This window comes from Macaca fascicularis, chromosome 7 (genome assembly GCF_037993035.2).
Source record: "Macaca fascicularis isolate 582-1 chromosome 7, T2T-MFA8v1.1".
Lineage (NCBI taxonomy): Eukaryota > Metazoa > Chordata > Mammalia > Primates > Cercopithecidae > Macaca > Macaca fascicularis.
The window spans coordinates 80,284,046-80,305,722 of record NC_088381.1 but is presented as its reverse complement, the minus strand read 5'-3'; the positions used below and the strand labels follow the sequence as shown (position 1 = coordinate 80,305,722).

General features: G+C 37.2%; 1 long non-coding RNA gene across 1 annotated transcript in view; it reads right to left on the bottom strand.

Moving 5' to 3' along the window:
• Nucleotides 1–9,539: 9,539 nt before the first annotated feature.
• The window catches only part of LOC123574484 (uncharacterized), a 29,350-nt gene continuing 17,212 nt past the window's right edge, over nucleotides 9,540–21,677 (bottom strand). Inside the window, exons 3-5 of the long non-coding RNA XR_006699424.3 lie at nucleotides 18,263–18,582; nucleotides 17,786–17,872; nucleotides 9,540–10,456 (exon numbers count right to left, since the gene is read on the bottom strand). This is a non-coding gene — a long non-coding RNA (uncharacterized lncRNA). The remainder of the gene's footprint in view (nucleotides 10,457–17,785; nucleotides 17,873–18,262; nucleotides 18,583–21,677) is intronic.

Genomic DNA, 21,677 nt, shown 5'->3' with positions numbered 1-21,677 from the left:
AAGATCACACTAATTATTTATATTCAATCAACAATATAAATCTTAATACTCAAGTTCCACGTATCTTTTATTTTGCATCTCAAATGTGGATTGATCAAAACATGAATAAAAGTATAACCACTAAATCTTGGAAATCTACAGCTGCCACTGTCCAATCAAGTGTCTCCAAATTCAAGAGGCAATGGATGAGAATTGCATCTACTGGTATGATCGAAAAATAATGGGTTCATAGCAGGAAGATTTTAGTGTGAAGCCTATTTGGCTACACATGTACAAAGCTGGATGGCCGTGGTCAAACCTCAACTACTCTATTTCTTCATGTTAAGAAAATGATTATAAAGCCTCGCCTGTTTTGTGTGTTCACTTGAGATCATAGTGGAAAGTGTAAGAAGTCACTTTTCTTATTGAATTAAAGAATATAGAACTTTGTTTTATCTACACTGCTCTTTTCCCCATTACTGCCATTTTCCCCATTACATTATTAAGGGTTTACACCCATCTTCATGTACTTGTTATAATTGCTTTCATTGATTGAGAAAAATGACAAAATCTCACCAGAGATTTTATTTGTGCTGTCACTGCCAAATCTTACTTATTTGTCCTATCTATAACTGCAGGCTTCATGTATACCTCAGTCGTAGAACTAACCTATCACCTTGTGCTGAAACAGTCTACTGATTTACCTCTCCATTACTTTACTTTGTAAGTTTCTTGAAGTTGGGGACTGTTTTCCCACCTAGAGTATACAATTCCAGGACTCAGCATGGTTTCCAGATGATTTTAGGCACTTGTGGAATATTTGTGTGAAGTCTTTTGAGAAGACAGTTAATCAAATTGATTGGAATGAAAAGTGTTTGGTATAAATTAAAGATTGAAAAAGATGAGAGAAGACCTTAAATGATGGTTAAATTCACCAGACTTCATCCCAATGCACTAAATGTTTATTGAGGATGATGTAAGTGAAGTTTTAGGAAGATTAATCAGGGGGAAAGAAGTGTAAGTCCTGAAGGAGAAAGAAGCCAGGACACTAACATGAGTTAACAGGGCCTCAACCACAGCTACAGATGAGGGAATAAAAATTCAAGAGGCGATGGATGAGAACTTACCAAAGGTATATCAAAATACTACTGTGGTGTTGCCTCCATCTTTAAATATCAGTCACTTCTTTTCAGATGCTGTGGTAGATTTCAAGGGCTAAGGCTACCTTGTTAACATTTGTTGCACTAGATCTTGTCTAAGTTCTAGAGGTCCTGATGATCTAGCTCATCAGGAGCTAGATATAAATGAGTTTACTCTTTGGTGAACTGCGCTACTTAAGCAAGAATCTCATATCAGTGATATGGTTGCTCCTCTCAATAGCCACATTTATCAGACTAGCGTGATATTGTTCCAAATGATGTCATTTTGATGAAATAAATTGGAATTGCCCTTTTGAAATTTTTAACTAAAAATATTATCTCAGCCAGGCGCGGTGGCTCATGCCTGTAATCCCAGCACTTCGGGAGGCCGAGGTGAGTGGATTACAAGGTCCAGAGATTGAGACCATCCTGGCCAACATGGAGAAACCCCATCTCTACTAAAAGTACAAAAATTAGCTGGGTGTGGTGGTGGGTGCCTGTAGTCCCAGCTACTCAGGAGGCTGAGGCAGGGTAATCTCTTGAACCCGGGAGGCAGAGTTTACAGTGAGTCAAGATCACACCACTGCACTCTAGCCTGGTGACAGAGCGAGACTCCATCTCAAAAAAAAAAAAAAAAAAAAATTATCTCAGGACAAAAATTCATCAACATTTGACACCTTCTTTAAATCTACCTAACAAATGTATTTTTAAACTTTTATTTAGGAAAAAATATTGTTAAATCCCAAAGGAAGAAACGAGATATAGGAGACAAAGAGGCAAATGGTTGAGTGAATTCAACAAGGTTTTCATTTTTTATTCATTGATGCGTGTTTAAGCATCTTTCACATTTAACTGAATTTCAGGTTGAATACATGTAACTACTAGGAACCTCTTCACCACAGAATCCCATGGCTGGAGTCATTTTAATTAATTAAGGGTTACAGACGTTAGTAACGAGTTTAGGCTGCAGAATGAAATTATTTCATGAAGTGGCAAGTTCCTCCTGTATTTTCACTTCCTTCATCTGGATTAGGGCAGGCAGAAGTGGAATCTTGTCAATAGATTTTTAAAAGCCTTATGCCTAGGACAACTTCAAACCTAAATCTAATGACTTGTATAGAAAAGTAAGGAAAAATAAGTATTTATAACTAATATTATAAGTAAAAAACATATTCACATAGAAGCAAGTTTCTGAAATGTGGCAAGTTTCTGAAAAGTTTAGAAAAGGAATCAGTAGAAATTTTTCCATCTCTACAAAGCTTACAGAATATTGAAGAAAATCCTGTTTCTTGTTGGATTCTTCTTAATACCTAATGTAAAATAATTTAAGGACAAAATAAGAAAAAGTTCTCCAAATAATCTCTCTCTCTCTCTCTCTCTCTCTCTCTCTATATATATATATATATATATATACACACACACACACACAGTGTGTGTGTAGATATATTTAATCTCTTTATGAAGTCCAGTACTACACTAATTAAAATCAAGAGTAGTAAGAATACTATGACCCTGTCCTCAAGTAGTTTATAGTCTTGCTAGTTACTTAAGATGTATACATAAGAAACATTTAAAAATAAAGGCATCATGTAATAAAGCAATAATATATAGAATAGAAGGAAGGAGATATAAAAGAGATGAAAATGACCAAAATTATATGATGCATACTTAGTGGCAGATTCTGTGTTGGGCAACTTTAACTTAAAAATATTTTTAATTACACAATAAAAAATAATTTTATTACATTTCTTAAAATTGAGAAAATACATATGAGAATAAAGGAAATCCAATCTGTGAATTCACTATCTAGAGTTAAACATCAGCCAACATTAACATTGAACATGAGGCATTTCTTTCAGAATTTCCTGTGCTAGTGGCATATCACTACATATTAATTACATCATATAAACAATTAGACTGAATTTTTGCTTCACACATCATGAATACTTTTCCATGTCATGACATTTTTTTCTGTAATATCATTTTAAATCTCAGAAATATCCCCCTTTATGGTTATGCCATTATTTATTTAACTAATCTACTAGGTACTTTTCTTGTCTTCTTTAATTCCAGCAATTTTCCGTTTTAAAAGTAACTTTCCCACTTCATGCGTCTAATTAGTTACTGTAGTAGTGACAGAAAATTAATATTTTGTCATAGCTATTATGTTTGAGTCTAAGCTCCTTGTTTGATTCTAAGTTCCTAGAAAATGGTATCTATATGCTAGCCATGCTCTGTACTAGTGCAATGCACAGAGTAGAATCAGTAGTATTGATGGCTGATCACCTAACTTCAAATTGAGTACAAACATATTTATCTTAGTTTGTATATACACACAGGGAATAAAGGAGAAAGGGATTGCCTTAACTGATGTATTAACTTGCCGGTTGGGTAAGTAATAGGAAAAGTGGAGAATTAGAATTAGGCAAGTAAAAAATAATTTTAAATTAAATAAATGTAAATTTAAATAAATTTATTAAAAATAATTTTACTCTATAATTAAAGAGACAAATGGAGGAGAAAATCAGTCCAAACACATGGAAATTAAAGACAGAATATTGTATTTGATGGGACTTTATAAAAAAAGGTTATGATATAATTAAAGCCAAGGAAAGAAAATAAGTGGGGTAATAATATTTAAATAGAAATATTGTTGAGTTATGTTAGAAGGAAAGTAAGAGAGAGTAACAGGAAACAGATTTACTTTCTTCCTTGGAAAAGAAACCCAGAACAATTAGATAAAATAGGCAAAAACAATGTTTTTTATGGTATCAGATGCAAGACAATGAAGTACAGTAATTAGTAGGAGACAAATAACAAAGAGGATAAGTCCTGTGACAGCCTCAGTTTACTTTCTTGAGAGAGTTTTGTGGCTGTGGCATAGGGGGCATAAACCAGGCAAACCATGGCCAGGCAGACCATGGCCTACTTCCTGAGCTGAGACAGAGATGAACGCCCAGAGAGAGTAATTTGGCAAGAGCCGTAGAGAGCTGAACCATGAGGGAATGCCAGAGATCTGCAGAGGACTCCTCTTCAGTGCATGTGTGTGAGGAAGCCACTCAAAGCCAGGAAAAGAACTACAAAAAAGGACCAGAAGAAATAGTTCCCAGTGTTTGAACAGGATTGAGGAGAGTGTCTGTCCTTTATTGCCAGGTTGGAAATTTCATAATTAAGAAATTGTTGAATATAGTATTTAAAAAGGGCATTAGTGGGGGATGATTGGCTCTAGACACTGCTCTGGCCTTGTCTGACAAATATTAAAAACAAGACAACCACACACACACACACAAAAGCTACTTCTGAGTAACTTAACTGCATCCTAAAATGGAGCTCAAGAATATTTATAGTGACACAAAATGACTCAACACCCAACAAGGTAAAATTCACAATGTCTGGCATCTAATCAAAAATTACCAGGAATGCAAAGAAGCAGAAAAACATAAAGTATCATCATGAGAAAAACCAATCAATTAAAACCAGCCGAGAACTAACACAGATTTTAGAATTGGCAGACATAGACATTAAAACAATTATACTGTATTCCATATGTTCAGATGGTAAGTAGAAACATGGAGATATAAAAATGAACCAAATTTAATTTCTAAGAACAATTTTACGATGTCTAAGATAAAATATACACTGGCTGGGTATATTAGTCAGCGCAGTCTACTATAACAAATTGCCATAGACTGGGGGACTTAAACAACAGACATTTGTTTCTGACAGTTCTAGAGACTGAGAATCTGAGATATAGGAGCCAGAAGATTTGGTATGTGGTGAAGGATCTCTCTGTGGTTTGCAGACATCTATCGTCTTGCTGTATCCTCACATGGAGGAGAGAAGGAGCTAACCCTCTGGTCTTGTCTTATAAGGGGACTAATCCCATCATGAGGACTCTACCTTTGTGACTTGAAACCTAATTACCTCCCAAAGGCCCTACCTTTAAGTACCATCTCATTGGATTAGAAAGAACCCATTAAAGGTTATGGTTTCAACGTACAATTTTGAGGGGAAAGAAAAATATTCAGCCCATAGCAGTGGGATTGACAGCAGATTAGATATCGTAGAGAAAACAATTAATGGATTTTAAGATACAGCAATAGAAACATTCCAGAATTAATTCACAGGGGTAAGCACTAGTGTCGGTTAGGAGGCAGAAAAGTCATAGGCCACAGTGTTTTGATATATTCTGCAGGAAAGGCAGGGCAAGGCAGAGTCAACAGTTTAAGATTGGCCAGTTTGAATAATTCCAGCAGGCTTTGGGAAGTAGGGGTTACCCCAGGTTGTCTGGTACCTGACCCTGGGTTGACATAAGGTAGGCGAACTATTGGCCTGATGTGTGAGAGTTAGAGGAAGAAGGTGGTTGTGGTATTGATTCTGGATTGTGTAGTTTGTATATAAAAGGCAGGCTCACTGACAAGTTGTTTCCCTTCTCTAGGAATCTGCTAGCCCTAGGAGGGACATTCTCTCCCCAGCCAGCAAGGACTCCTAAGGATGTCAAAACAACATAAAACATAGAAAATAAAAAACATGAATAATGCAGTTGGTCCTCTGAAATTTTGACAACAGATTAAGGAAGCTTTGGGGTGATGATTATAGAGACATTTAGAAAGCAGGACATTTGTTTCTTTAAACAGTATAGAAAATATTTTATCATGAAAATGGAAAGAAGGAATACAAGTAGGAGTACAAAGAGTCTTTGTTGTTCACCCCATAACTAAGTTTCCCATTTTTATGGCATTATCCAGGAAAATAGAGCTGAAATTTTGGGGAGTCTCTAAAAATATTTTGATGGAGTTGTAAAATATGTTAGAAATATGCTAAGATCAAGGTGGCAGGTCCATCAGTTATGTTGTTGGAGGGTATGGACTCCTAATTTAATAAAGATTAGTGATATTTATGTGTAATCCAAGGGAATGAATGGTAATGGCTGGCGATGCAAGGCAGGAATTCACAATGGAGGAGTGTAGTCGGAGAAGGCACTACTCCTGTCCTTAAGGGTCAAGAAATTGACTGATATAAGGCAGGTACCTTCTGGGGAAAGCAATAATCTCTGTTATTTTTTAGAATGGCACTGTTAGTAGTAATCTCTACCAGGTTTCTCTTTAGGCACGGGAGTGTAGTGTATATGCTTGGCAGAGAGCAAGCAGTATGCCAGGATCATGGACTGAGCAGACAGCAAGCTCAGAAACATAATGGAATGTCTAAGTTAAAGGAAGAAAAGCAAAAGTCTCCTATGTCCAGTTGGTGCCTTTCAAGAGACAGTTGATGGGTATCACAGAGGTGGAGATTTTACTGTTCAGGTGAAGTCATCTCTGGTGCAGGAAGGGAAGCCATCTGCATTGGTTGGGTTGTTGGTTGGGGCCATGTCATCTGACATTATGGCATCTCCAGCAGTGAGCTCTCCTGGGTCAGGGTGACACCATCTGGAATGTAGAGCTTGAGATACCCTTTCTCAAGTGGATACCCACTCAGGTTGAGGTGGGTCTCAGCATTTTCTGTGCTTGGTTGAAACAATGGCTTATTTGGAGGATTTGGGCCTCCCAATTGTAAACAAATTAAGACACTCAGAACATTTGTAATAAGACAGTCAACAGATAGGGGTGCAGCTGCATTTCACATGGTTTTGGTTTTTGTTTATTGATGGAAGTTTAAGTTGAAATTGGTCTCATATCAGATGAGTGGCTATCTGGCCTATGGGACAATCTATAGTCAATGCATCCCAAGACAGCATGTACCTCAATCTGGCCTCTAGCCCTTGTGGGATGGTGGTAAGAGTGAACACTTATCAAGCCAGGTTAAGGCTTGGGGCAACATAGAGGCTCATTTGGTAGGAGATCTATCGGACAGTAATTTGAAAAGGAGTTTATGAGGAGACCATGATATCTCTCAGATAAATTGGCTCTCTGGGACATATTAGGGATATGAAACTTCTATTGAATGCTTCCTCCAAGAACCCAGATTAAGTATTTTGAAAAATAAAATGTGTCTTGTTTATCATGAGTAATGTTTTTAACTCCAAAAAGGATAAAGTGTTGGGATAAGAACTTTTATTGTGGCCATAGTATATATGCAGACATGGTTTTGAGTTATATTTTGGTTATCTGTGAGGCAAGAAATTTCCAGATGTTTTTACCTGAATGGGACAGTTTCTACACACTGGCCCAATAGTTTCTAATCAATGTGAAGATGAGACCTTTTGTTGGCCAGGGCATCCAGGGCTAAGATGACTGCCTGAAGCTTGGCCAAGTCTGTTCCTTGGGTACTGTCCTTTACCAGGGATCTCCTGGTTAAGGGATGAAAAACAGCAACATTTCACTGAGCTCTACCATGTAGGATGGTCAGCAGTGTCATCCACACAGTCTGCGAACTCCCATTACTGTTCACTTGGGGAATCCCAAGGGCTTTCAGATAGCCAAGGGCTCTGTAAGAGGGGTGACCTCCTCCGGCACTCTGGCATGTGCCACAAGTCTGAGGATAGACAAAGCTACCCACTTTTGCAGGTAAAATATGCCAGGGGGCCTAAGTTTGGCTCCATCATGTCCTAGGGAAGCCTCAGTAGCTGTACTGAGCTCGTGGAGTGCAGTTTTCATTACCAAAAGCATGACGGGAAACTTGGCATACAGTCACAGGCTTGGAGATTGTGAAAGCCTCTGTTTCCAGGAGAGCCCAATAGGTAGGCAGCAGCTGTTGTTTTAATGGAATATTGCATGAAGTCACAAGGGGAAATTTTTTGTATCAGAAACTCTGGGGCAAGTAATGGTCATAAGTGGGCCAGAGATGCCAGGGGGCACGAGAAGAGAGAGGAGAGGGGAGGAGAAGGTGAAAGAAGGAGAGGAGGAGGAGGAGGAGGAGAGGAGAGGGGAGGAGAGGAGAGATCTGTAGACTGTATTTTGAAGAAAACATGTTTTAAGCTAATTTTTTTTTCCTTTAAAGATCACGATTTTTTTTTTATTATTCCTTAGAAATCTTTAAGGCCACAAAGATTTCTCTCTCTCTCTCTCTCTCTCTCTTTCCCTCTCCTTTTCTCAGATTGGAAAGTGAATACTTGCAAAACAAAGGACTTGTTTCTAGACTGTATGAAGAATTTTCAATCTTCATTAAGAATATAACTCATTAAAAACGTACAAAAGAGTTTAACAAATACTTTAAAGAAAGTAAAATAAACGTATAAATATATTTGATTAGTCATTAGGGAAATGATATTTAAATCACAATAAAATACCATTTAATACCTATTCAAATGCCTGAAATGAGGTGAGACAGGTTGAAGGTGGGGAAGCTGACTATACAATATGTCTGTGAGGATGTAGAGGAACTGGAATTCTCATATATTCCTGGTGGGAATATAAAATGGTGCAATTACTTTGAAAAACAGTTTGGCATTCTCTTAAAAATTTAAATATTTCGTACCATGTGATACACCCATTCCACTTCTAGGTATTTACCCAAAAGAAATAAAAGTATATACTCATAAAAAGACTTGCACACAAATGTTCATAGGAGCTTTATTTGTAATAGTCCAAACCTGGAAACTACCCAAATGCCTATCAATATGGGATTGCATTAATACATTTCAACGTATCCATAAAATGGACTAGTACTGAGCAATAAAAAAATAAACTATTGACACATGCAAAAACATAGCTAAATCTCAAATTGTACTGAGTGAACAGAGAAAGTACATACACATCGAATGATTTTATTTATATACAGTTCTAAAAAATTTGAATTAACTGATAGCGACAGAAAGCAAATCAGTGATTGCTTGAGGATTGGGGATTGGGAATAGGAAGGGGGTGGGGACTGGGAAGAAAGTTCAAAGGAGTGCAAGTAAATCTTGGTGGTAGTGGATAGATTTACTATCCTGATTGTGGTGATGATTTCATGGGTGTATATGTGTGTCAAAATGTATCAAAATGTGCACTTTAAACTTCAGTAAAGCAGTTTTTTAAATGGCAATTTAGGAGAGATATGTGGAAAAACTATTATATTGAAGACCTAATAAAATCCAAAGCCTAAAAATCAGACTTCCTTAATCAAAAGAGTGGAGAGAGTGTCACTAAATTTTTATTTTTATTTTAATTAATTAATTTTTTTTTTTTTTTTTTTTTTTTTTTTTTGAGACGGAGTTTCACTCTGTCGTCCAGGCTGGAGTGCAGTGGCAATCTCGGCTCACTGCAAGCTCCGCCTCCCAGGTTCACGTCATTCTGCCTCAGCCTCCCGAGTAGCTGGGATTACAGGCGCCTGCCACCACGCCTGGCTAACTTTTTTTCTTGTTTTTTGTGTTTTTAGTAGAGACAGGGTTTCAGCATGTTAGCCAGGATGGTCTCCATCTCCTAACCTCGTGATCTGCCCACCTTGGCCTCCCAAAGTGCTGGGATTACAAGTGTGAGCCACCGCGCCTGGTCCACTTAAATATTTTTAAAGTCAGGAAGAAAATGTGTTGCTTTTGATAGGTAGGTAGATGGATTGACAGATGATAAGTGAGAGATTGACAGATGATAAGTGATAGATGAATAGATGATAGATGATAGAGATGGATGGATGGACAGGTAGATAGATAGATTAATTGATAGGGATACACAGATGATAGCTGATAGATGAATAGATACATGATAGATATAGACAGATATAGATAGATAGATAGATAGATAGATAGATAGATAGATAGATAGATAGACAGGGATAGACAGATAGATTGATAGATTGATTGATTGATAGATTGACGGGATAGATAGACAGGAAACCGCATAGTTAAAACAAATGAGATGTCCTTCCTCTCAGCTATTTAGCTATCACAATAAACTCCATAATATAGGAGGATCCTCATTTTACAGTGTGGGAAAAGTCAGGTAGAGGGGTGTCAATGCCTGGGGCTGTAAGGATCCAGGAAGTCAATGTCTGAGCCCCTTTGCATTATGTCTCCTGTCTGTGATATAGCTGGAAAGAGCTGGAAGGGCTGAGAAGAAATCCCTCCTCTCCCATCCCTTATGGCCAGAGCTTTGTCACTCTCAGAAGACACTTAACAGCAGACTCATATTTCTCATTTAACCCCTGTACAGATTTAACCATGGCTACCCAGGATCGTAACATGAATTTGTTGAAAGTTCAGAATGTTCTCAGCATATGATACAGCAACTCTGCAGGGAGATTTTAGTTCATTTTGTGGCACTTCTGCTGCTCTAACAAGATATACAATAGCACTGAACTACTCATCGGATGATTTCCAGGAACAAAGCACTTTGCAGATCTATTAGGAAGACACAGGGTCAATGCCTAATGCTTCTTCTGCACTCCAGGATTTGAACCTTGCAGTTTTCCATTCTGGCCAGGCTCTAAGGGAAAGAATAAGGCTTTTAGTTTGGGAAATAAGTACGAAGGAACAGTTATAAAATTTCATAATGGGAGATAGTGTTTCTCCTATTAGGCCCCCAAAACTTTTACCACTGAACATCACTCTTGGCTTCGAACAGCAAGATTGAAATAATTATTTGGTGCTTCTTTTTTAAAGTTAAAAATTCAACCAAGAAAAAAAAAAAAGTTGCAGAACAGAAAGAAACCCTCCAATAATTTACACTGTGTAATACTAATGTCTCCCTAGGAAAAAAGAAGCAAAATTTGAGGTAATTGTATTAGTTTGGTATGTCTGAATAGTTAGGTAAATCTAAAAAACGATCATACTGCTGAAGAATTTTTGTTTCTTAGTTTTTCTACCTGTGCCTGCACCACCCCAATGAGACCCTGGGACTTTATGCATGCCTAAAGTAATAGAGAAAGGGGAGTCTAATATGCAATTCTGGAGGATTTGTGTGTGCAACAATAAAGAATTAGTATTATATCTGATTTCTTTTTTTTGAGACGGAATCTTGCTCTGTTGCCCAGGCTGGATCTCAGCGGCACGATCTCAGCTCACTGTAACCTCTGCCTCTTGGCTTCAAGCAATTCTCCTGCTTCGGCTTCTTGAGTAGCTGGGATTACACGCACGTGCCACCACGCCTGGCAAATTTTTGTATTTTTTAGCAGAGACGGGGTTTCAGCATGTTGGTTAGGCTGGTCTCAAACTCCTGACCTTGTGATCTGCCCACCTCGGCCTCCCAAAGTGTTGGGATTACAGGAGTGAGCCACTGCGCTTGGCCTGTATTTGATTTTTTATGAGTAGGATAGCACTTACATTATCAAGAAGCTGAAAATAACACAAATTTGACTCTGACACTCCTACTAGTCTTAAATTATCAAGTTAAACATCAGATAGAGAAAAATATTACCATCCATTTATAAAAGAGTTTTGGAGACATCTAATATTCTACGAGTTGTATGGAGGTGGGGACCAGGAGGAAGTTTTCACATATAAATGGATTATGCACTTATCCAATTCACGTTTTGATTAGTAAATCTTTCTATAGTAACTGAGGTCTTTTGTCGTATCAATGGGGCTTCAAATTCATTGTCCACCTCAGGTTGTAGCACCATGAGGAACTTTCTCAGGGATTCTAGTAAGTTCTGTGATTATATCATGAAAATCTATAAATATAGCCCATATATCCTTGACTCTAGTTTTTTTTTTTTTTTTTTTTTTTTTTTTAAAGAGGAGGAGCTACCATTATCTATGATTTTATCTAAATCCTCTGGAATATTTATGTGTTCATTATCTTGTACCATTACTATAGTCCCTAGGGTTCAAAAACGTGCACTTGGTTATAAATGATTAAACTAATATGGTACGTTCTATAATTTAGGATTTCATTTAATTCTCACAATAACTCTGTGTGGTAAGTACTATTATTGCTTTTTTTAAACAGATAAATCTGAGGCATTGACAAGATAAGTAAATTTAATCAAAGCTAGTTGATGCTAGAATTATGGTGTGAATTCAGAAATTATTATTTTAATAGCCTGCATGCTTAATCACTACACTATGTTTCAGAGATAGTCATTCTCTACTGTTTTATAAGATTTACAGAAAGGTTGTACGCTGATCCTATATATCATCATGAAAAAATCTTTACTGTAAATAATTAAAACTAATTCAAGAATTGGTTCCACCACTAAATGTATTAATTTTTAGGCATAAATCTATCATGTTTTTGAAAAAATCCATATACATAATATAATAATTATTACCATATGATTGTATTTAGAACTGAAATAACTGTTAATTATAATATTTTATTTAAAAATTAAAATAAATTTTAATTTATTTCTAAGGAACACTGTAGGAGAGACTTTATGCTAGTTTGACCTTCCTTGGGCTTTAAATTTCAGTCGAACTTTAAATAGAGCAAATTTAAATATAACTCTGTCTCTGACTTACAGATAGAGAAAAAGAAAGGAGTCATTGGATATAGCAACTTTGTTGATAAAAGATGTTGCTATATCAATAAAAAAGACTGTCTTTGTCTCCAGGCCTCACCTTTGCTTGTTACACAATGATATCCTACCGCTGGCGGGAATGATAAAAACCAGAAATGCTATGTCTGTGGTTCAACAGCTCCTAAAGCTGTTTACTTGAAGTAACAATACTTTCCACTGTGCATTGTGAGTGAAGAACTGAAATGAAGGTACTACCATTGCATTTAATTGGAAGATTTAGTCAGGCAGGCAAGAAAATCCCCTAACCAGAATAGCGACATGTGGGCTAGTAGTGTTCTAGCCACTAGTAATTGCTTAATGGTACAGAGAATCCCGGTGAAAAGCCCATGAGATATTCTTACTATTAGTGTAAACTGAATTCAAAGCTTTGGTTTGCTTGCTTGGGTATTATGTGCACTTATGAGATTAGATTAATAATAGCCCAAACGGGTTCTGTTATGGCAAGTACAATCTTAATGTCTCATGGCTTTAACCATATTATTTCAGCAAGTCCTAGGTCTTAAATGAACCTCATTATTACAATCTAAGTGACTTTGAATGAATTCAATCTCATAACAGAAAAATGTCTAAACCTCCCCTTCCATGTCTCCCATTTTTCTATGGTTCTATAACCCTACCCCCATATTCAGAACTTTGAGGGATCTTGTAAAGTATACTTCACTGTAAAGACCTTGGCTCACTCAATTTTCAGTATGTTCACAGCTCTCTTCATTCATGTAGACTCTTTTCTATCTTTGTCCACAGGTATTGACTTGTGTTAAGCCCAGTCATCTTTCTCTGGATGGAGATTAGAAGTCTGCTGGCAGGCATCTGGGATGTCAGACCTTGGCTCTCTAGTTGCTTCAACTACAACGGTCATATTTATTTACCTTGGATGCTGAAAATGGTTAAGAGACTCACCTGCCTCTTATATCAAATTGTAACTCAACTTACCTGAATAATTGGGGACTTCGTGTTTGTCATTAAATGCTTTCTTAACTTCTCTTACCCTTCTCTTTTATCCCTATTTGTTAAGATCATCTTATAAAGGTTTGCAGCCCTAACACTTAGCAGTCCCATTAGATCTTTTCCTTCATGCCCTGTGCTTTAGGACCAATCCAGCCAATCACAGGTCCCACCTAGTGCTCGTTCACATCTCTCACTGCCCTTTTATGCCTATGGTGTTCACTTCACTTCAAGCCCGTGCCACTGTATGTCTATTTAACTGCTCATTTCTGGAATGGCCCTGCAAACTCATCTCCTTTCTCCTCGTTGTGCATGGTTGCCAGTCCAAAGTGTCTTAAGACAAACAAACAAACAAACAAAAATCCAACTAATGATTTAATACATTCAGGTTTCAGAGCACGTTCTTACACTATTTTTATAATGCAGGTTTTCCTACCTGAATGTGTATTCAGGAGATTCAGAATGTCCCAAGTGGAGGAGGCTTGTTTGGGAAGCCAAAGGTAGTGTATGGATGGTAACTGGGGGCCTGTGAGTGTATTGCCTCTTCCAGTTCCACCATATGGCCACCTCCATCTCATAATTTCCCTTCTCAGAAAAGGTACAACTTCATTAGGATGGCAATATATACATAGGGTGTCATTAAAGGGCCTGTGTAAGTCACAGCTAAAAATATGTATGGGAAAAAATAAAGTTCAAAATGATTGTCCAACAACCACGAACTGTTCAAATAAGTTATATTGTATCACTGAATCATATATGTTATGCTTTCAAAGATAATTTATTGCCATAAAGAAATGCTTATGATACAATGTCTCGAGAAAGATATAATTGTGGTAGTTATATTAGTTCTGAGCCTTCATTGAATGCTTAGCTGTTTACCTAATTTCCTTTTTTAAATGTTCACTGCAAAAGCAAGATACAAAACTGTTCAAACTGGGAATTTTTTGACTTGTCTGCATTTTTTCTAAGTTTAGTAAATGGGCACTATATTAGTTTATTAGTCAGAAAATATTATTTCAAAAAGCTAAATATTAATTCAAGCCCAAACACGATGAGGCATTTCATTTATATCTTGTCATAGAAATCTTGTAAGTGCCCTTAAAGGATCATTAAACACACCCTTTTATAATCATTTGTACACTTCAATGGAATATATATACCCCTCACTAAAATGTAAGTTTCTTGGGGAAAGAGCCATGTTTATGTTTTAATACACTGCTGGACACAATGGGCCTTCACAGAATGTCCATAGACACAAATTATCTGTGCTCAGCCTGATAGGAAAAGCCTGTTTTCTAAATTTTCTACAATCACATAGGGAGCAAGAAAAAAACTATTTTAAAAGTGATTTTGATTGTTTCTAGTGAAAAATATCAAGAGGAAAACAGTCAAATAAGCAAAATGTGCCCAGAAGCTGAGCCCTCTTATTAACAATGTGGATATTAATTTATAATATGAAACAATACATGTGCATAACTTAAAAACTCAGAATATCCAAAGTAAAAAGTAACATCCTTTTTTTATAACAACCCCCACCAGACTTTAACTGCAACTAGCATACGTAATTTCTTATGATTTATTCCAGAGGCCCTAAACATTCGTGAATGTATTAGATTATGCAAAACACATGGAGATATACATAGATTTGTTTATATTATTTATAATAGTAGAAATAAATATATATGAAAAATTTGTGTCTATATGAAAAATATGTGTGTACATATCTAAATATATATATACTCAATGAAAAATATTATGTACACATCAGAAAACAATCCTGTTGCGCTTGATTTTTTTTAATTTAACATATCAGCAATCTTTCTTTTCAGAAAAGTGTATCATTGTGCACTTTATTTTTTTATTTAATGTATCTAGCAATCTTTCTATTCAGTGGACTTTATTATAATATAACACCCCTTTATTGGCAGATATTTTGATTATTGCCAAAATTATTTTTAATGCTTTTGTAAAATATATATATACAATTAATATATGTGAGTCTTAGATACATAAAGTTGATATGTATATAATACATATAACACATTTAAATTATATATGAAAGTTAAATATATGTATATGTATGTATATGCATAACTGTGTATTTCTGTTTGTGTAACTTATAGCACTCCTAGTAGAGGACTCTTTTTAAATATGGAAATGCATTAGTAAATTGCCACTCAGAAAGTTTATATAGAAAGTGGCAGCCTGGCTCCACCCACTTCAGCACTGGGGAGAAACCAACCTTAGCATTCGTTTCATCAGAGAGATAAAAAATGGTAACCTGCTGTTATTTTAATTTGCAATTTAAAAAATTCTGAGTAAAACTGAGAATCGAAATATATTTATTGGCCATTTGTATTTACTTCTTTGTAAATTGCTAGTTTTCTATCTTTTTTATTGATTTGTTTGAGCTTTTATTAGTTAAAATAATAGACCTTTGTGAAAAGATGAATTATTTTTTCCCTGGATTGACTCTCCTTAGACTTCTAAACATGACGGTGTGTACTTGTTATCCAGAATATTTTTAGTCACATATATCTAGCATTTTCTAGTATGTGAATTTCGTGTTTATTAAAAAGATCTACTCATCCCCAGATGATTAAAAACAATTCATTATTTTTTTTTCTAAATGGTTTATAGTTTGGTTGATTGATCCGGATTTTTGTTTTATTTTGTTTTGCTATATAATTAGTCACCTTCCCCTCTCCCCTCCTGTATACCCTTCTAAGAGCCACACTTGAGTGATGAATTTTCGGTAGCCTGAGAATTTGCTGCAACCTCAGTGGTTACAACGAGTATCTGCCCTTTCCTCTTGTTAAATGTCTGTTTTCAAGATTGGCTTCTCAGGGACCTACTTGACTCTAGTAGGCGGTACAGTGTGGGCCCCTGGAAACTTTGTACCAGCGATAGCACTGATTGTTTACTTTCCTCTTCATTTTCACTTCTATTAACTCAAGTGGCAAAAGACTTTTGGCTTCTCCCCTGATTGTGCAAAAGGCTGGGAGGAACCGCATGTGGGTCTCTCTAAAACTATATGCCTCTCTGCCCACCTCAGCTGACCCTAAGGCTTTGCGGCACCTCCCCGCTTGGCGCTTGGTGTAATAGCTCCCGCCATCTTTACTTAGTGATGTGGATGATTGGAAGCTTCTGGCCACCAGCCCTTTCCACAGTTTGAGTACTTCTGATGTAGTTTTATCATTGCTTGTTTGTTTTAATTATTCTCTTGTAGGGATGTCAGGGGGAGGGAGTGGGAAGCATTTGAGATCTGGCTTTACTCCTCTATCTTAAATAACAGGAAGTTCAAACTATTGTAATCATTTTTAAATCATCCACTGCCATGGGAAAATGGCTAAAATAAATAGCCCACAGCAATCACTTCTATAAAGAAAACTGTGTCTCTTGAGAAAAGATATTAAAATCCAAGAAAAATTTCAAAAGGAAATTTCAATCAATGTTATTAATTGGTCCATATTAACATAGAACTATTTCTTATTCAAATCTTCTTTGGAAGTAACAATCCTCATCAAATTCTTCAAAAAATATCTAAACCTGAGAGTATATAACATTAATTCTTTTTGTTCCTGCTTTCCATCATCACAGAATCTGGCAGAAACAACATAAAAAAGTTATGAACCAAGAATACTAACATAGCAATGGAATACATGAATTTTTTTTTTCCCATGACAATTCAACAGCTGTTCTATGGGGATCAAATACCTCTACCATTAAACAATACAGGAAATTAATAATTTCAAGCACAACTTAGATCACTGCTTTACTTATGAGTTTTCAGGCCCAAATCAGATTTTAAGTGTATGTGAGCAGGTTTCAAATAAATGTTAAACAATTGTATTGCTCTAGGAATAATTTGACAACATTACATATGTAAGCATTAACATTTTTGTATTAAAGTCAGATTCAAATGACCATCATTGGAAGTCTATTCTTTACCTGCTTTTCAAAATTCTTGATTTCTCTTCCTATTGAGAACAGTTGCATTTTCACAAAGCTGTTTGATTGTGTGTGTGTGTGTGTGTTTAACAGATAGATAAATCTGAGTTCAGTGTTTAGTTTCTGACTCTATATCAGCTTCATGTTTCTCACTTATACAAGGCCTGTGGAAGATGCCCTCCAGGACAAATTTTCTTCTGTACCTTCAAAGATGAAAGACGTCTACCAAAGGGATAAAATTTGCCTCAAGCTTTCAAAAATGTGATATCCAAGTTCATTACTTGTGCTCCATTCCAGTCAACTGGAGTCAAATCCACATAGCAGAATCACCACCCGAGACCTTGTCTGCCATTTAGAAAATGACTTCCCAAACCACAGAGGGTTAATTTGGAGCCCACCTCTCCATACATGGATTTGTTTTTCTCTCTGAAGAGTCCAAGCCAGTGATAACCAGGGCAATATCTTGTCGGACACTGATATTTCTGCTGTCAAAAAAAAAAACAAAAACAAAAATAAAAATGGATAACTTTTTTTTCCCCCAAAAACCTCCCATACAGGGTCCCAAACTACCGCCCTGGGCCTATGGGTTCCTCTCAAGCTACCAGATTGCACAATGTACTCTCACAGAATGTCATATTAGAGCCCTGTTCCAGTCGCATCCAATAAGTAATCTGGCATGAAGAAAAGTTAACTGAATTAGTGGCCATTTGAGACACTTTGTGACCTACTCTTTAGGAACCAAGTCCTCTGAACTTTTCCATTCCGCTTTGCCTTCATACTTTAATAGGGACCGAATCTCCATTAACAATTGAACGGCGACAATAAGTGCCATCAGGAAAAGGAAATTCAATTTTCGTGGGGGATGACAGCCTTACCTTTTCGCGCTTAATTGGCCGTATTGTCTCCAAAAGTTAATTGGTTACTTAGTCCAGGTAGTTAGTAAAATGTTTAGCTGCGTCAAAAAGCTCAGGCTCCCACTGTTAATGGGGCATGAAATGGAATGTTTGATACTGCAAATAAAATCAGTGATATTCAAGGATGTTATGGTAGGTAATGCGTTGAAACTGCCATTTAATGGGTCCTGGAAGATTAGGGTAGTGTCAGCCGGAACCGCCCGGTCTCTTTTCTGACATTGTTAGTTGCCTCTTCATTTACTTAACGGCTGTCTGCACTGATTACATAGGCATAAAACTCCCTACAAAAAAACAACAGAGACACGCTCTATTAGCAGTCCAATTAGAACTATTTGCATATTACAGTTCATTTCTGCTTAAGTGAATCCCTAATACAACTTTAGGAAAAAAAAAAAAAATTCTATTGTGTCATTTGAAAGAAAGAGAAAAGAAAAGCTTTAAAGGTGATCTCTCCTCCTTTCCTTTTCTCACTTCATTTCTGTCTCTCTCTCTCCCACTCTCTCTCCCTCATTTCAGATATTATCTACTTTGAGTTGAAAAACAGAAAATCACAACTTTGAAGTTGAGACGATGTTGTTGAGATTTGTAAAGACTAGAGCGCTCTTGTGATAATTCAGTCCTTCTGCAAAAATCCAGACCAGTGTCACACATGACTGTTATGCTTCACTTAGAGGTGTCTACTTTTGAGATATGTTTACAGTTTGTTTTAGATCCACGTTGCTTTGAATTTTCCAGCAAAGATGTTAATCTCTGTAACAACATCCCAGGCAGGGCAGAGTCCTTTTTGTGGTATCCCTTACCTACACAATTACAGAGAGCAGAAAATGCAGTTCTGTATCGGTCTCTGTGCCACTAAAGGTTCTGACTATGTACACCTGGGGGATTGTCAACTGCACATAATATCAACACACGTGAAATCAATTCCCTTTCACACAGGTAAGGACGGTGACAAGTAGGGTTAAAAGCAAAACTGGAGACTTCACTTTACCAGACATTTCTCTGATTTTCCAAATCTTAGTCCTTAGAAATGTCATCATTTGATGGCTACTTATAAAGGCATTAGGGACACTTTATTTGCATTATTATTAATATTAATAATGATGATTATATAGCAATCAGAGGGTTTTTATTGAAGTTGGAAAGGAATCTTTCTCTAGCATAGGCCCTGATAAATACTACTGAATTAAAAGCAGCACGCTTTCTTAAACTGATGCTTGAAGTATGTAGAGAGTGTTTTAAGATAGCAAGCACAGTTTACAACGAATGTTTTCAAGATGCTCCATGGACATTCATATAATTCCCCAATCTTACTGAGTCCTGTGAGTTTATGGGAGACTGGGAGAGTATAGGAATAATTATTAAATGGGAAAAGAGAGTGTTGGAAAGGAGAAATGGCTCAAATGCACTGAGTCTCTGGTAGGTAATGCAGGTGACAGGAAGAGGACGATGATGGCCCACTGGGCACCACTGAGAGTTTCAGTGAATCGTCAGGCAGGAGGGTAGCCTGGACTGTAGGGGAATGAGGATGCCAGTGTAGGAAGTTTCAAAGCACTTGGCGTCTCATGGCAGTCACTACGGTTGACTGCAATGGTTATAATGATGGAATGATGGTTTTTCAATCTAATATTGAACATTTTTTTTGGGATGCACACATAACTCCTTCAATTAAAAAAAAATACAGAAAGCGCAAGACTGGGAATCACCCTCCAAAACATCTGGACTGGACAGCAGAAGAGTAAGAAGCGTGAGAGGGAAGGGAGTTTGTTATTTTGGGGATTATCGTGATGTCAGCAATTCATGTTGCTGGCAAGTTTCCCTTTAGACAAAGTCCTGGCTTCCACCCCGAGCTTACAGCCACGCCCTCGAATTTTCTCAGGCCTGGGACCAACGAAGACCCCTATGTCTAATGAATGTTCCTCTTGCCCTGAATGGACTCTAATATGAGATATGCCAATGGGGATGCATTACAGCCGTTTGATTGGTCCTGGGAGTAGTTACCTAGAAGAGCCATGTGACACCTTTGATGTTCACACACTTACACTAATACCCACAGAGTTTTTCCAACACTCACATCACCCACTTATCTTTTGTCCGGCAAACCTAATTTCACAGGTCAGCCCCCCTCCACAATTCTCTGAATTTGCAAGTCACTGGAGGAGTTCAGGTGTTGACCATGACACATGGGAGTAGAGAGATGGAGATTTTTAAAAGTGACAAACTATTCAAAAAATACAAACAATTCCTAACTGGCCCTTTTTCTTGTTCATCTCTAAGCCACCATTTTAAGTGTAACAAGTACACAATTGTAAGGAAAAAGCAGAGAGGAAAGACAGCAACAACAATAGCAGCCACCCAACCCCAAAGCAGTGTAAACAAACCAAACAAAAAAGCCTATCAGAGGGGAAGGCAAAATCCTCGATCTGTCATTTTCAATTCTTTTCACCACAGGAGCAGAGGCACAGTGTGAAACGTGCTGGCTCTGGTATTGTTTGGTCGCCCCGGTGGGTCCTCTGTGCCCTGCCTCCTGCTTTCATCCAGCTCTCATTAACACTACCACCAGATGAGCACCGTCAGAGGCAGAGGCGGACACGCCCGCCCATTGCCTGGGTGCAGCGGCCCTGCCAAGGGTGACAAGGTAGTGAGTGCCAGGGAGAGTGAGCCAGACAACTTCAAGACACATACTTTTGCCCCTGAAAGCAGTCGTTGCACCCCGCCAGGAAAACAGCTCTCTGGAAAAGCACTGCCTGCTAGTAAAATGGACTAAATCAGTAAACAGTGATTAAGGCTCTGGCTCTGCGACTGTTGTCGCCACCTCAGACACATGCTTCTCCTCCCTACACACACGCACACACAGAAAAAAAAAAAGAAAAAGAAAAAGAAACACCAAGCAATAGAGCCAAACTTGAGATCCAGAGGGAGTTGGCTGAAGAGTTAAGGAGAAAGAACAATTCATGTTCCTTGAAGGGGAGATGCTGTTTTCCTGAAAAATGAAATTATTTCTGGATATTCATTTCTCTCAGTTTTTTTTTTTTGGACTTGCATTGAGAATTGGCTTTCTAAATAAAACATCAAGCAATGAATGTAGGCAGTAGGTTGTTCAATTTAACATCTATTCCTTATTTGTCTGATTCAGCAATGTGCAGAACATAATCTAAACCCTCCAATAGGTGGGATAAACAGAAGCAGCACAGCATGTCTTGATGTGTGCTGTTTAGTAGAAACATGTCACGTCATCAGATTGCTTTCTTGAGTTAGAAGAATAAATCCTACATACACAAGTATACATATATATGTACCCTTTGATCTTCCTATGTATAGATATAGACAGATGTCATATGTAAATACAATTACATAATTTCATGCTTTTAATTTTTTT